Source organism: Neovison vison, chromosome 11 (assembly GCF_020171115.1).
Source record: "Neovison vison isolate M4711 chromosome 11, ASM_NN_V1, whole genome shotgun sequence".
Lineage (NCBI taxonomy): Eukaryota > Metazoa > Chordata > Mammalia > Carnivora > Mustelidae > Neogale > Neogale vison.
The window spans coordinates 124,547,176-124,560,944 of NC_058101.1; positions in this window are offsets into that span (position 1 = coordinate 124,547,176).

Sequence of the window (13,769 nt, forward strand, 5' to 3'; positions counted from 1 at the left end):
TCACATACCTCTATTATTATCACCATCCACAGTTTGACCAAGTAAAATTTCAATATTACAGACAATTCTCCAACATTTTGGTTCCAAAGATAAAGCCCCCATGGGGGGTCTGTAGGGATGAAGGGTGTAGAGATTTCCAGGCACAGGCCCACGCAGATTTGTACAGTGTAAATGCTATAGATTTACATAGCATGGTGGCAGAATCCCACAACATACAGCTTTTTCTTTCTGAAAAATTACAAAGTTCCCATTGTGAGACTTAAACTGGAAATGAAATGAATAAAAAATATACCCTTCATAGGATTGCATGCAATTCTACTTAGAGATCTTCATAAAATCTTGAGGGGAAAAATCCTTTTTGAAACAAAAACAACTTGGGGTGGTGTTTGAAAATTCAGAAGGCAGCTAGAAACTCTGCCAATGACAACTGTAAGTAATAACATGGTATTAAATTTTATTTTCCATTTTTAAGACCAGATTTTTTAAAAATCAGCAGGTATGTGGAATTATATTTCTAACAGACATTCTGAAAAAAATAATAGTTTTATTTATCTTGGTTGGTATGAAAACCCCAACCTTCCCAGGGTAATGTTTTGATCCACTGAGAGGAGGGATTCTTATGGACAGAAGGCCTGGATGTGACAGTTCTGGGTCTTAGCTCTTTCCAAGGTTTTTATTCTTATTTTCCAGCTGCTGATTAATGGGCAAAAATTATCTTTTAAATCTGAAAATCTGTTCTCACTTGAAGGTTGTTCTGTAATTTTGAACAAACCAGCAGAGATGATATTGTAATTACATCACTTTTCTTCCAAAACACAGTGAGAGATGACAGGACCTTTTCAGCCTGGAAACTGCTTTGGACCATGACCATCATTATTTGCTAAAACCTTTATCCCAGGCCATGGAAATTCAGAGTGCATCTTGAAATGAGCACCTTTCCTTTAGAACTGCTAACTCTCTCAGGAGCTTTACCAACATCTGTCCTGTATTCTCTCTGGGAAAGGGTAGACAGCAAATACTCAAATTGTAAAAATAAAATCAGTCAAAGCAATACAGGATGTCCTTCATCTGTCCCATGTTCTGTCACCCGGGGGTTTTCCACACATCTGGCACTTTGGGCCAGATAATCGCAAAGCAAGTTTTCTCCTTTGGCTTCTACTGTATTTTATTGTAGGGACCACATTTATATATAACACAACATTTACCATTTTAACCATTTTGAAGAGTATAGGTCAGTGGCATGAAGCTGACTACATTCACCTCTTGCAGCCTGACTACATTCACCTCCAACTGGATAGATAACAGTTATTGATCTCCAGAACTGGTTCATCTTTTTTTTTTTAAGAAAGATCATCTTTTTTTTTTTTTTTTAAGATTTCATTTATTTAATTGTCAGAGAGAAAGGAGCGAGAGCGAGCACAAGCAGACAGAGTAGCAGACAGAGGCAGAGGGAGAAGCAGGCTCCCCGCCAAGCAAGGAGCCCGACGTGGGACTCGATCCCAGGACACTGGGATCATGACCTGAGCCGAAAGCAGCCGCTTAACCAACTGAGCCACGCAGGCATCCCTCATCTTTTGAAACCAAAATTTTCTTCCCATTAAACACTAATCCCACAGTCCCTGGAAACCACATCCTTTTTTGTTTTGTTTTTGTTTTTGTTTTAAAGAAGGGTGAGGAGTGGAGGGAGAAGCAGACTGTGCTGAGCAGGGAGTCCAATGTGGGGCTCAATCCCAGGACCCTAAGATCATAACCTGAGCTGAAGGCAGGTGCTTAACCGCTTAACTGACTGAGCCATCCAGGTGCCTCTCCTTTTTTTGTTTTTTAATCTAAATGTATCTGAGACTTTAAGGCAAAAGTGAAGGTGCAGGGGTGTGTGTAGAGAGAGAGAGAGAAAAGAGGGAAAGAGAGAGAGAGACCATCATTAAGCCAAAAAGTACTGGGCACTGGATGTTTTCCCTTCCATGCATGTGTTCAGTGTGTCCTGGAGACCAAGCATGTGTTGTCACAACCCCTGGCTTCTGGCCTGCCCAGGCCAGTGTTTACTGTGTAACCCGATGTGGGTTTTTTTTTTTTTTTTTCAATTTTATTTATTTATTTAACAGAGAGAGAGAGAGATCACAAGTAGGCAGAGAGGCAGGCAGAGAGAGAGGAGGAAGCAGGCTCCCCGCTGTGCAGAGAGCCCGATGCGGGGCTCGATCCCAGGACCCTGAGATCATGACCTGAGCCGAAGGCAGAGGCTTAACCAACTGAGCCACCTAGGCACCCCGTGGGTTGTTTTTTTAACTCTCCTTCTATTTTCGATGACAGCCTAGATGGATATACTATTCTTGGCTGCATATTTCTCTTGTTTAGTGCTCTGAATATATCATGCCAGTTCTTTCTGGCCTGCCAGGTCTCTGTAGATAGGTCTGCTGCCAATCTATTATTTCTACTTTTGTATGTTACAGACTTCTTGTCCCCAGCTGCTTTCAGGATTTTCTCTCTGTCTCTGAGACTTGTAAGTTTTACTATTAGATGATGGAGTATTGACATATTTTTATTGATTTTGAGGGGGAATTCTCTGTGCTTCCTGGATTTTGATGCTTGCTCCCTTCACCAAATTAGGGAAATTCTCTGCTATAATTTTCTCCAATATAACTTCTGCCCCCCTCTCTCTTCTTCTTCAGGGATCCCAATTATTCTAATATTGTTCTGTCTTATGGTATCACTTATCTCTCAAATTCTCCCCTCGTGGTCCAGTAGTTATTTGTCTCCCTTTTGCTCAGGATCTTTATTCTCCATCATTTGGTCTTCTATATCACTAATTCTCTCTTCTGCCTCATTTATTCTAGCAGTAAGAGCCTCCATTTTTTTAATTGCATCTCATTAATGGCTTTTTAAAATTTCAACTTGGTTAGATTTTAGTTCTTTTATTTCTCCAGAAAGGGACTCTCTAGCATCTTCCATGCTTTTTTCGAACCCAACCCAGCTTGATAATCATCATTCTGAATTCAGTTCTGACATCTTACTAATGCCCATATTGATTAGGTCCCTAGCCATTGGTATTGCCTCTTGTTTTTTATGTTGAGGTGATTTTTTCCACCTTGTCATTTTATCCAAATAAGAATAGATGAATGAGAGAACAAAGTACTAGAAGGGTAGCAATGACCCCAGAAAAATAGACACTAACCAAATTGGAAGGAACCTGAAACCGGGAGGAGAAGAAAGGAGAAAAAAAGAAAAAGAAAAAATATATCTAAATATTAGACTGGTGAATAGAATAGAACCACACACTTGATTTTGGGTGTGTTTTGGTCTGTTATAAGAAACTGCCTCCCAAAATTTTAAAGAAAGAAATCTTTATATGTATGTATGTGTGTGTATATATATGTGTGTGTGTGTATGTGTGTGCGTGTGTGTGTGTGTGTGTGTGTGTACACACACACACACAAATAAGGGTAAACACAATAATGAAGGGATGGAATACTACTGTAAAGATGAAAATTTAAAAAGATTCTAGGGGCGCCTGGGTGGTTCAGTGGGTTAAAGCCTCTGCTTTCGGCTCAGGTCAGGATCCCAGGGTCCTGGGATTGAGCCCTGAATCAGGCTCTCTGCTCAGAGAGCAGAGCCTGCTTCCTCTTCTCTGCCTGCCTCTCTGCCTACCTGTAGTCCCTGTCTGTCAAATAAATAAATAAAATCTTTAAAAAAAATAAAAAATAAAAAGATTCTAAAAAAGGAATTGATAAGTTAAGAAGTTGGTTGAAAAAAGAAAAAGAAAAAAAAGAGGAAAGAATGTGATCAGGCTGGAGACTAGAATAAAGCCATGTACTAGATTTAGGGTGTTTTTTGATCTGTTAGAAGAAACTCTATCCCAAAATTTTAAAGAAAAACTTATATGTATACAAATAAGTTTGAATACAATGAAAGGATAGACTATGACTGTAATAATGAAAATTTAAAAATATTTAAAAAAGGTTTTGATAAAGTAAAATATGTAAAAACCATTAAAATAGGACAGAGGAAAAATTTAAAAATAGAATAAGAGAAAAATAAAATTAAAAAAATTTAACTTTGAAAGACTAAAGAATCCCATGGGTAAATCCATGAATTCTATATGCTGTATTCCCTTAGCTCTGAAGTTTCAATGATCTCATTGATCATTGAACTTGGTCTTGGCTGGAGTTCTTGCTGATCTTCTGGGGGAGGGGCCTCTTTCTGTGATTCCCAAATGTCTTTGTCTGAGGTGGGATTTCACTGCCCTTGCCAGGGGCTGGGTTAAGTAATCTGCTCGGGTTCACTCTCAGTAACTTTTGTTCCCTGAATGCACTTTCTGTAGAGCTTTGGAGGACGGGAATGAAAATGGCTGCCTCCCAATCTCTGGCTGGAGGAGCCGAGAGCTCAGGGCCCCACTCCTCAGTGCACCCTCAGAGATAAGCAGTCAATCCCTCCTGTATCCCTGGTCTCTGGCCACACTCTGTGCTCACCTGGCCTCTGACCGAGCATTTCTTTTTCTTTTCTCTTTTTTTAATCTTTTTTTTAATAAATTTTTATTTATTTTTTTAAATTTCTTTTCAGTGTTTCAGAATTCATTGTTTATGCACCACACCCAGTGCTCCATAATACCCACCATCAGGCTCACCCAGCCCCCCACCCCCTTCCCTCCAAAACCCTCAGATTGTTTTTCAGAGTCCACAGTCTCTCATGGTTCATCTCCCATTCCAATTTCCCCCAGCTTCCTTCTCCTCTCCATCTCCCGATGTCCTCCGTGTTATTTCTTATGCTCCACAAATAAGCGAGACTATATGATAATTGACTCTCTCTGCTTGACTTATTTCACTCAGCATAATCTCTGGCACATGGGCCCATTTGGAGTCTCTAAACCCAGTAGTTTCCTGCTCTGTGCCACTCCTCCCCGGGAAGGAAGGAGGGGGGGTCTCTCCGGATCTGCCCCTGTGGGGTCCCTGCTTGAAGAACAGTGGCCCAGCTGTGCTGCAGATCATGGTTTAAGGTCACCCTGAGCTGAGAGCACACTCCTCGTCTCCGTCTCTGCAGCTGGCTTCCCTGCTCCCATACCTGGCCGCTCTGCCACACTCAGGCACCCCTGATCTTTCTGTGACCCTGTGGGTCCTAAGACCACACTGTCCCCATGAGGGCTCCACCACCGTTTAGCCTCTGGAGCAACATCCCTCAGTGGAGCAGACTTCTAAAAGTTCCTATTTTGTGCTCCGCTGCTCCACCACTTCCTGGGAGCTAGCTCGTCCTCCTGGTGGTCTATCTTCCCGTGGCTTTGGATTCACTTCTTCACACATCCTACCTTTCAGAAAGTGGTCGATTTTCTGTTCCTAGAATTGCTGCTCCTCTTTTCTCCTACCTCCTGTTGAGTTTGTAGGTGTTCAGAATGGTTGGATAACTATCTAGCTGAACTCCTGGGACCCGATGGTAGTTAGGTCTACTACTCCTCCATCATTTTTCTCCTCCCGGCAAGGGTTGTTATGCAAGTTTCCCTCCCTCCGTTTTCTCATCTACAAAGTACAGTTGATCACAGTGCTATCTAGATAGGATTTCTGTGTGGATGAACTAAGTTAATAAGCACAAAGTGCTTGGTTCCAAACTCCACACAAGGATGAGAACCAGGAAAGCCACTGGCATTTGGCCAAGAACCTCATGGCACTTCAGCTTGTCCAAGTAGAAATAGACATTTAACTCCACTGCTCTCTTCCTGTGACAATGTAACCATCTCTGAATTGGAGGGTAATTTATTAGCTGCATGTATTTGGATTTTGTTTTCACCTTCTAGGATCAGAAGACAGAATCAACAGCCAACTTGGAATGTGATTTAAACGTATGTGGTGCATACTGATGGGATTGTCAGCCCTGAGACCAATGCTCTTGAATCATGAGATATTTCTGTTTTCCTGCAGATGCCAAAACAGACTACAAGCTTCATTGAGCTCATCTTCCTCTCTCTCCATAAGGTGAGGCTCAAGTATCTGGTTCCTTTAATGCACCCTCTAAATATTGTTTTCCTCTCTATGGCATACTTTAAGTATGCCCTTATATAGAACCTGACATATTAAGTTGGTGATTATTACTTAATATCAGATTTCACAGGTTTGAATACTGTCTCTACCTCTTACCTGTTATGTAACCTTAGGGTTCTAAGCCTCCATTTCTTAATTTGTAAAATGAAAACAGTCCTGATTCCTGCTTTATACAATTAGTGTGTGGACTGATTACCAAATGTAATGCGCTTAGCAAACAAGTACTACCTTCTTTGTCTCTAGGAATACAGAAGCCCTAGCAGGCTAGACCGGGATCAGATGAGGTCAGAAAAAGATCAGAGCTTCTCAAGGAAATGTCTGCTGGTTCATTAGAATGATGTATTTGTTCTGTGAATGAAACCAAATACTATTTTAGAAAGATAGCATCTAGGGTTTAAAAGAAATAGCAGTCAATAACTGTTTGTTATGTCCTGGGAGCTGTGCTAATGATTGCAAATATTTTCTCATTGAAATCTTAATATAGTCTACTTAGGAGAAGATTTTATCATTTCCATTTTGCAGACAAGGAAACTGAGGCAGAACAAGGCCAGTTAACTTGTCCAAGGTTACAGAACTGGTGAATGACCAGACAAAATACAATTTGGTTGTGTTCTCATTCACTATGTAACATTACCTCCATGCCAAAATGTTAACTGATGAGGTCTAATGATGCAGTAATTATCAGTGATGAAATAATCATCATATCACATAGTTCTAGATTGTGCTGCAATTCATACTTTAAATTTCATGTTGTCTTTTAAAGGATATCTATTCATATGGGTGATTGTGGACTGAGGCTAGTATTATTTTTTCACATAGAACATAAAGTTAATTGTGGTATTTGGTCAAAAGTAAAACCAAATATATGAATGATATTAGTGTTTTTTATTTGTTTGCCTTGAAATTTGCTGGTTACAAAGCTGTTCCTCATAAAGCTTTAGCTTGATTTTTGCTCACTGGTTCAGGCTTGAAGAACTGACAAATACAGGTATTCATTGTTGGATAGGTAAATCTGGTTAAATTTGAAAGGTCCATAGCTTGACAGCAGCAGAAAATCAAATCATAGCTTTAGGAGAAAAAAAAGCAATACCTGATTGCTTGTTGCTTTCCAAATTTTTGACATGTTTTCAATGTAGAAAGCTGTTCTAAAGAAAAGTAGGGCAGGGTGGGGAAATAGGGAGAAAAACCTTGAAAACTCCACAATATACAATCTGCGTCATTTGCTTTTCTAAACTGTTGTTCCCTGCCAGTGTCAATAAACTGTGTTAAGTGGTTTAGCATGTTTGGTTGGCTGTACCTATGCATAGAATAAACAACTAATCTAGCATTCTCCTTATAAGTGACGATGATGGGTGCTGTGGAATTACCCAATATAACCCTTAATGAAGGGATAATGAAATTTACCTTTTAGAGGTATCAAAAAACAAACATGTTTTTCTAGTGCCATGGTCCACAACTAACTTCCCGCTTGCCCTGCAAGAATTTTCTAGATAGGATGTCTTAAATTCCAGTCCTACGTGCAAAACAAGCATCTTAAAACCTGTGCTTGTCTTATCTGGAATGACATCAGAGTGATTAATTTTTTTACCCTTTTAGGGCAGTATCAGCTGGGATTCAGAAATTGAGTGCTCAAGTTCTGAGGAAAAGTGGAGTTGTTGAATTAAGACAAGATGTTTGCACAGAGTGCTAACAGGAATGAGGTGTTATATGCAGCAACTCATTAAAAATGTTATGTACTGAGGTATTTACATTAATTTTCATTGGAATATCCAGTTACTTACAATGAAGTCTTTTTTTTTTTTTTTTGACAGAGAGATCACAAGTAGGCAGAGAGGCAGGCAGAGAGAGAAGGGGGGGGGAAGCAGGCTCCCCGCTGAGCAGAGAGGCGAATGTGGGTCTGAATGCCAAGACCCTGAGATCATGACCTAGGCCAAAGGCAGAGGCTTAACCCACTGAGCCACCCAAGGGCCCCAACAATGATGTCTTAACAGTGGGCTATAAGTGCATTGTGCAAGAAGAGTTTGTCAGGAGAAATCTCAGGTCAGTTGGGAAACACAAAGGAAACTCATTTTTGGAATTATGAACCCTAGTATAAAGAGATAGAGTTTTCATTTTGTTGATTTTTAAAAAGAATAATATTGAAATGAAAATGCAAATATAGAGTATGTTTAGGTTATCTGAAAAGTGATTTTTTTCCTCAGGAGAAAAAAAAAACTGCAAAGTTAATTACTTTGCTGTGTGACAGTCTTTGATTTTTAAGATTGATCCAAAGAAAGGAAAGGATCTTTAATAAGTAGGTTTGGAACGCCAAGTTCATGGTGTCCTTCCAAGTTGGATGAATCAAGAAGAATGCTCTCTACCAAGAAAGGGATGATCTTTTGATCGTCTTTTGAAAGTGTAATCAACCTAGATTCCTTTTACTAGGCATAAACATCAAAGTTCTCATGGTGGTTCATAGAAGAGGAATCCGGTTCCATACATTTAGCCAGATTTTTGGCACCTGGTTAAAAAGATTGAGTAACCAAAGGCCTGGCTTGAATTTTATTAAAATTGAGTATTCAAAGCATACTCTTCTAATTGGAGTAGAGAGGATCAAGTCTTTTGATTGGGATGGGCCCTTCATATACACGTGGCTTGGAGAACTCTCTCCATTTGTTTCATTGGAAAAGTTGCTGTTTTCATCTCTGTGTCCAGCCCTGGGCCCTCTCTCCTCACAATATTCTTTGAGGAACATCTAGTCCTCTATAAAACATCTAGTAAAGAAAAAGAAGAAAAAAAAATTCAAGAAAACAGTTTCACAAATGCTTGATGAGGTTTTTAAAAAACAGTGGAATTTCATATGAAGTCTTTGTCTTTTCATGTATCTAAATTTGACTAGATGTGATACTAACGATTAAGGAGAGATGCGTAATGATGAATGGTTCTTTGTTAAGCTGATTAATGGATGAAAAGGACTTCCCAAAGCAATTGCACTGCAATCTTGCTGCAGGTTTCCAGTGAAGCCTGTGCTCTCCATCCATTCCTAAGGAATTTGAGGGCGGCCATACATTTTTGCAAGTGGTTTTGTTTAAAATTAAAACTAATAACCTTTTGGCCCAGTGCCTTTTCTCAAACTGCTGGGAAGCATAGACTTTGGTGGTTCAGTATTGGAAAGGTCTTCCAGCTTCTCAGTTGAGGACAATGAAGTCTATAACCTGGCCTTGGGCAGTGGGGTCCAGGATATAGTGCCTCAGGTTTTACTGGCAGCACCAGAGCCCCCAGGTAGCAGTCTCAGAAGCTCACCTCCTCCTCCCAATCACAATGCTAGATGTGTTGTTCAGTATGGGACAGAGACATCTCTCTAGCCTGGGATTCACTGATCAAGGCAGTTAGTTTTTCTCCAAACTTCTTATTGTTAAAATTTCCAATCTCCATAAAAGGTAGCTATTAGTGTAATAATTAAAAAAACCCCATAGACCTCATATCTAAATGTGTTGGTTATTCACATTTTCCTCCTACTTATCTATTCATATATTTTTATTGAACTTCTTGCAAATAAGTTGCAGACACTGTGACACTTCACCTCCAGAGGTGGAGTGTCATGTCTTCATCATGTCTTCATCGTATCTCTTCTAGGTGTAAGGATGTAACAACAGAACCATTATCATATCCCCCAGAGTAAGAACAAGTCCATTATATCATTTAACATGAAGTGCATATTAAAATTTCTCCAATTCCTAAATGTCTTTTGTTGTATTGATTGATTGGTCAGTTGATTGATATAAGATTCAATCATGGTTGATGCATTGCATCTGGTTGTCTTTTCGTTCTCCTTTAATCTTTTTTTTAAATTTAAATCTTTATTTTTTTTTATTTATTTGGCAGACAGAGATCACAAGGCAGAGAAGCAGGCAGAGAGAGAGAGGAAAGGAAGCAGGCTCCCTGCTGAGCAAAGAGCCCAATGTGGGGCTTAATCCCAGAACCCTGGGATCATGACCTGAGCCAAAGGCAGAATCTTTAACCCACTGAGAAACTCAGGTGCCCCCTTTTTAAAAAATTCAAATTCAATTAATTAATATGCAGTGTATTATTAGTTTCAGAGGTAGAGGTCAGTAATTCATCAGTCCTATATAATACCCAGTGCTCATTACATTACATGCTCTCCTTAATCCCCATCACCCAGGTAACCCAACCCCCACCCCCACCCCCGGACCCTCCAGCAACCCGTTTGTTTCCTATGATTAAGATTCTCTTATGGTTTATCCCTCTCTGAGTGCATCTTATTTTATTTTTCCCTCTCTTCCCTAATGCTACTCTGTTTTGCTTCTTAAGTTCCACATATTAGTGAGATCATATAATTGTCTTTCTTTCATTGACTTATTTCACTTAGCATAATACCCTCTAGTTTCATCCACGTTGTTGCAAATGGCAAGATTTTGGGGTTTTTATGGCTGAGTAATATTCCATTGTATATGTATACCACTTCTTTTTTTATCTATTCATCTATCAGTGGACATCTACGTTCTTTCCTTAGTTTGGCTATCATGGACATTGCTGCTATAAACATTGGGGTGCAGGTGCCCCTTCAGCTCACTACATTTGTATCTTTGGGGTAAATACCTAGTAGTATAATTTCTAGGTCATAGGGTAGCTCTATTTTTAACTTTTTTTTTTCCAATTTATTTATTTTCAGAAAAACAGTATTCATTATTTTTTCACCACACCCAGTGCTCCATGCAAGCTGTGCCCTCTATAATACCCACCACCTGGTACCCCAACCTCCCACCCCCCCGCCACTTCAAACCCCTCAGATTGTTTTTCAGACTCCATAGTCTCTCATGGTTATTTTTAACTTTTTGAGGAACCTCCACACTGTTTTCCAGAGTGGCTGCACCAGCTTGCATTCCCACCAACAGTATAGGAGGGTTCCTCTTTCTCTGCATTCTCGCCAACATCTGTCCTTTACTGACTTTAATTTTAGCCATTCTGACTGATGTGAGATAGCATCTCATTGTGGTTTTGATTTGTATTTCCCTGATGCTGAGTAATGTTGAACATTTTTTCATGTGTCTGTTGGCCATTTTTATGTCTTCTTTTTTTAAATTTAATTTAATTTTTTTAAAGATTTTATTTATTTATTTGAGAGAGGTTAAGAGTAAGTGAGATAGAGAGTGAAAACATATGCGGGGGAGCAGCAGACAGAGGGAGAGGGAGAAGCAGACTCCCTGCTGAGCAGGAAGCCTGATGTGGGCCTCAATCCCAGGACCCTGGGACCATGCATGATCTGAGCCAAACGCACTTGCTTAACCAACTGAGCCACACAGGCATCCCTGTATGTCTTCTTTGGAGAAATGTTCATGTCTTCTGCCCATTTCTTGATTGGATTATTTGTTCTTTGGATATTGAATTTGATAAGTTCTTTATAGACTTTGGATACTAGCACTTTATCCAGTAATACATTTGCAAATATCTTCTCCCATCCTGTAGGGTTTTTTGTTTTGTTTTGTTTTGTTGACTATTTCCTTTTTTGTGCAAAATCTTTTTATCTTGATGAAGTCCCAATAGTTCATTTTTGTCTTTTATTTCCTTTTCATTCTCCTTTAATCTAGAACAGATCTCCCATATTTCTGTTTGTTTGGTTTTGTTTTCATGACAATGACTTTTCTAAAGAATCCAGGCTAGTCTTCCTATGGAATTTTCTATATTGTGGATTTGCCTGATTAATTTTTCATCATTAGATTCAGTTACTTTGGCAAGAATATTACATCAATTTTGTATATTTCTTAATGCTTTATACCAGGAGTGCTGATTTCAGATTGCCCCACCACTGGTAATCCTAGATCTGATCACTTGGTTAAAGTAGTGACCACAGCAGTCTCTCTACAGTGAAGTACATTTCACCTTCTGGTTTTAATAAATAATCCATGGGGAAATACTTGACTATTTGACTTTCTGTTCCCTAACAACTCCTCATCTTATATTTTCATGATCCGTCAATGATTCTTGCCTGCTACAATTATTACTTGGGGAAATATGGTAATTTTTCCAGCACTATTATTTGTTCGTCACCTATTAACTGGTATTCTTCTACAAGGAAGAGATATTTTTATTTCTCAATCTTGTTCCTTCTCTGTAATCGTTATGGACTCATTAAAAAAAATTCAGTGTGTTATGATTCATTGCCATCCTTGTTCTATTTGACAACCAAGTGTCTCTAACTTGGTTAGTGAAAGCTACTATAAGAAGACTTCTGTGTTTCTTTGATATGATGCCATTCGTATCTGAGCACTTTGCTGTTTTCTTACACTACACTGTCACTGTGTGTTCCTTGCTCCCAACCTGGAATCAGCTATTACTATAACAAGCCTTGGTATCTTATATTGTGGAATGTTGAGAAATCATAGTTTAGTAATCAGTAGTTATATATTAACTCTGCTCATACTTATTGAGATGTTACTATTTCTTGCTGCTTTAGGTAGACAATGCTAGAATGCATGTAACTCATGACTTCATATGAATTCCAATTACAATAAAGAGTTTTAAGATTTTTACTCACCTTAATTTTATATGAATGCTTCTTTTCTCTTACAGTTCAAACACTAGTTCTTAATAATGTTAATATGAATATGTTTTTGTGTGCTTTATCCTACACTATATGTAAAATAGTTTCATAATTACAATACTGATTTTACTATAAACATTAAGAATACTAAGTTTAAAATTTTATTTCATTCTTTTTGTTCTTCTATCCTATAGGGAGAAAAAACCCCAATATATCCCATAGAGGATGTACAATTAGAGGAATGTATATAAAAGTTAATTGAATTAATTATTTTCTATGTTTAATTATGTTTATAATTTGTAGGTGGATTTTATAGTACACACCATAAAATTCACTCTGGTAGAGTTCTCTGAGGTTTTTACAAGTGTGGAAGTCATGGAGCTATACCATAGTCAAGCTATAAAGCATTTCCATCACCCCACTAATTTTCTTGTTCTCCTTTCTGCTCAGTCCCCTCCTCTAACACCAAGCCCCTGCCTGACACTTATCTGTCTTTTCTCCCTATGGTTTAAGCTATTCCAAAATATCATGTAAAGGGAAGCACACATCGTGGAATCCTGAGTCAGGTCATGGTCTCATGGATTGCAAGATGGAGCCCCATGTTGGGCTTTGTGCTCAGCAGGGAGTCTGCTTGAAGATTCTCTCCCTCTGCCCTTCCCCGCCAAGTGGCACACATGCTTTCTTTCTCTCTCTCAAATAAATATTTTTAAAAAAGAAAATATTGGATTGTTTCATTGCTTACTATTGAGTTTTGAGAATTATTTATATGTTCTATTTATATCTTTCCTATATCAGTTATGTATTTTGCACATATTTTCTCTGAGTATAAGTTTTGTGTTTTGAATAGATGTTTTTGAGGAAAAAAGTTTTAAATTTTAATTAAGTCCAATTAATCAATTTTTTAATGAATTACACTTTTGTGCACTATATGAGTCTTTGCTTAACCTGTGGTAGAAAGGATTTCCTCCCAGATTCTCTTATTCCTATAAGAATGCTAACACTTGTACCCTGCATCTGCTTTTCTGGCTATTTATTGCTTTGCCAAAATAATTTGACACTCATTTTGTCAATTTCTCCAAAAAACCCACTATGAATTTTGTTGGCATGGCTCAAATTTGTGTATCAATTTGAAAGAGAATTGACACCTTTACAAATTGTCTCCCATTTCATAAATGTCTCCATTTATTAGATCTTTGATTTCTCTCATC